This window comes from Chrysochloris asiatica, unplaced genomic scaffold (assembly GCF_000296735.1).
Source record: "Chrysochloris asiatica unplaced genomic scaffold, ChrAsi1.0 scaffold00135, whole genome shotgun sequence".
Classification (NCBI taxonomy): Eukaryota; Metazoa; Chordata; class Mammalia; order Afrosoricida; family Chrysochloridae; genus Chrysochloris; species Chrysochloris asiatica.
The window spans coordinates 7,179,696-7,183,689 of NW_006408653.1; positions in this window are offsets into that span (position 1 = coordinate 7,179,696).

Sequence of the window (3,994 nt, forward strand, 5' to 3'; positions counted from 1 at the left end):
GGCACTTAACAACAACGTATATAATATATATGAATTTACATGTGTGATATGGATTTTGGTTTGATGGTAGAATCCTCTCCTTCCATGCAGACCTGAGTTCAATTTCTGACCTATGCAATTCATGCACCATCATCACCCAGTTGTCAGCGGTACCTGCGTGTTGCTCTAATGCTGAACAAGTTTCAGTAGAACTCCCAAACTAAGAGGAACTAGGAAGAAAGACTTGGCGGTCTACTTCCTAAAATCAGCCAGTGAAAACTCTATGGATCACAGTAGTCTGATTGACAAACAATTATGCGGTTTGGTGCACAGTGAGTAGCATTTCGACCCCATGTGCCTTGTACAAGAGATTGCCATGAGCTATGTATACACATGTGTGTGTGTGTGTGTGTGTGTGTGTGTAAGATTGTGTGTTTTTCTCCTTACCCTGGCACTCACTTGGTGTAGTGATGAGTGCAGGGTTTAAATTTAGGCTCTGCAATTTATTAGCTGAGTGACTTTGGGCAAGTTGTTTGAGCTCTTTGTTCTTCATTTCCTCATCTACAAAACAGGAATCATAGTACCATCCTCTTAGGAATTTTGTAAGGTTTGGAGGAGGTACTGATGGCACCCTGATGGTGTTGTAGTGTAAGCACTGGGCTGCTAAGCAAAAAGTTGGTGGTTCAAACTCACCAGTCACTCCATGGAAGAAAGATGATGCTGTCTGCTCCTAAAGATTTACAGTCTCTGAGACCCTATATGTGGTCGCTATGAGTCAGAATCGACTCAGTGGCAATGGCTTTGGTTTTTAGAGGAGATACTGTGTGCAAACATGTGATGTAATACATGACATATTTTAAGTGTTCATTGTATGTCAATTGTTTTTTGGCACATTAATCATTGCTTTGTATTTTCTCTATAATCTATTTTGGAAAATATAATCAGCAAACAATTTTTCTCAAATGTTACTTTCTTAGTAACTATTTTGAGGATATTTATTTTACTTCCTTATTGCTTGTCATGGTTGGTTCTTTCTCAGGTAACAAAGAAACCATTCCATAGAATAAGAGTTTCCTGAATTGATACAACAGTGTGCTCTGTGTCTCCATGACTGTTTAGATCAGGTGAACCACATCTGAGCCACAATCAACAGCATGTGATGATTGCGGCTGGGTTATTAATATCTGTAGTTCATGTGAGAGAAGTGTGACTCACAAAAAGCATGTTTTATGGAATACCCAAGGTTGAACGGGGAATAGGAGGTGTTCTAACTCCGAGACTCCACTTGCTTCAGCACCCTGACACACACCTTCCTCATCAGCCTCCCACACTTGTCATTTTCTGATATGTCACATTCTAAAACAATATTAATAATGACTGATTTCCATCCTATTTTGTAATGCACTTGGGTACTGTGGTGATAATGTTACATACATATCAAGTGGAGTGGGATAAAAGCATCCAGAAGGCAGAAAGCAAAATGGAGTTGCTGAAATGGAAATCCAGCAATATCTAATCCCCATTGTACTGGCGTTACATAAATATGTAAGTAAGTGGAATGTTGTCAAAATGTTTCTTAATTGTTACAAATTACCATTTCATTTTTGTCCAAAATTTTCAGGCAGATTTTGGGAAAGCCTTGTCTATATAGTTGTTGTGTGTTTCAGCAAACACTGTTGCTTGGAACTCAAGCCTTTAGGAGTTTTCAGGGTGCTCCTGGATTTATTGTCTTGAAACTGACAATAAAATGTATAGAATTTGACACAAATAAGACATGGTGAAACCTAGTACCACAGGATGTTAGACTTGAAAGTGGACTTAGAGGTGATATAGTTTGTCAACCTCTCCATTCTGCTCGCCCATTTTTACAGCTGAGGAAACTGAGACTCAGAGAAGTTATTTACTCGAGTTTAGGTAGATGATTCATTCTTATAGTAATTATCATTCCATAACTAGGCCCAAACTTGATTTCAAATCACTACATTAAGTTTATGAAAACAAGGAAATTTACAATGACAATGTACGCAATGGTGTAGACGTAGCATCATTTAGGAAAAGTCACCTATTTCATTTCCAGGTTATATCTGTATGTGTGTATATGAACTGGAATCCTGGTGTGACACTTTAAGAAAAACACTGGACTGCTAACTGCAAGGTGGGTGATCTCAAACCCATCAACCACTCCTCAGAAACTATATAGTATCGCTATGAGTCGGAACCAATTCAATGGAACTTAAAAACAATAACAACATATATATATATTATTTATAAGAATTTCTGGTAGCGTAGTGGTTACGAATTGGGCTGTTAACCTCAAGGTCTGCAGTTCGAAACTGCCAGCTGTTCCGTGGGAGAAAGATGCAACTTTCTGCTCCCGTAAAGATTTGCAGCCTTGGAAACCCTTTGCAGGGTCATTATGAGTCGGAACCAACTCCACAGTACTTACCAGCAACCAACAACAACATATATTATTTATAGCTCAGATTTGGGTCCACATGCAATTTTTAATGTTCAGTAAGAAGCAAAATCATATCAGATTCTGTTTGTTTTTTACAAAATTGTGTGATATTAATCTAGACAGATTACACAGATGTGTTTTAGTTCTTTTCCTACTAAACACATGATAAATGTATCTTGAAAGGCTTTACATAGTTATTCACATATTTGTATGTTGTTGTTATTGTTAAGTGCCGTCAAGATGCTTCTGACCCATAGTGACCCTTGTAAAAGGTTTCCAAGGAGCAGCTGGTTAGCTCTGCAGTCTGGTGCATTAACCCACAGAGCCACACCAGTACTCATAAAGTTGATTCAAAATTAAATCATTTTTAAAAAAATTGTACCTACAATTTCCTGGCAATCAAACCCTCTAAGATACTTAGATTTGCTATTGATTCTCCTGGAAATAGAATTTAAGTTCTAGACTTATCTGTACAACTTCATTTTTGTGTTTCTGCTGATATTAGGGTCTTTAATGACTCCAACGTAACTAGCAACATAATGACCCCTGCAACCAAAAAAACACAAAGTTCTTTGCTACCCAGTTGATTCCTACTCATAGCAATCCTATAAGCTGAGCATAGATTGACCACAAGGTTTTCAAGGCATAAAGCAGCTGGTGGGTTTTAACTACCAAACTTTAGGTTAGCAGCTGAGCACGTACTCACTGAACCACCAGGGGTCCTAATGACTCCTAGAGCACACTCCATATTTTTATCAGCCTGAGCCTCCACAATCCTCACTGCCAGAGGATGAAGTTATCCTTCCTCCTCAACCATGCCAGTTACTTCCTTTCTTACCTTAGGCCCCTTTGAAGGGTTTTATTGATGTCTAAGTCCATTCACATGCTTTACATGCTTGATTTTCCCCATTTCACCTGGCACATTTCCTTAGAGAGTTCTGCTGCCATTCATTCATCACGTGCTTATATATATTTGGAGTCCTGGTGTGGCACTGTGGGTTAATGCACTGGACTGCAAGGTCATCAGTTCAAGCTCACCAGCTGCTCCTCAGAAACCCTATACAGGATTGCTATGGGCTGAAATCAACTAAACAACATTTAACAACATATATATATATTATTTATAAGAATTTCTGGTAGCGTAGTGGTTACGAATTGGGCTGTTAACCTCAAGGTCTGCAGTTCGAAACTGCCAGCTGTTCCGTGGGAGAAAGATGCAACTTTCTGCTCCCGTAAAGATTTGCAGCCTTGGAAACCCTTTGCAGGGTCATTATGAGTCGGAACCAACTCCACAGTACTTACCAGCAACCAACAACAACATATATTATTTATAGCTCAGATTTGGGTCCACATGCAATTTTTAATGTTCAGTAAGAAGCAAAATCATATCAGATTCTGTTTGTTTTTTACAAAATTGTGTGATATTAATCTAGACAGATTACACAGATGTGTTTTAGTTCTTTTCCTACTAAACACATGATAAATGTATCTTGAAAGGCTTTACATAGTTATTCACATATTTGTATGTTGTTGTTATTGTTAAGTGCCGTCAAGATG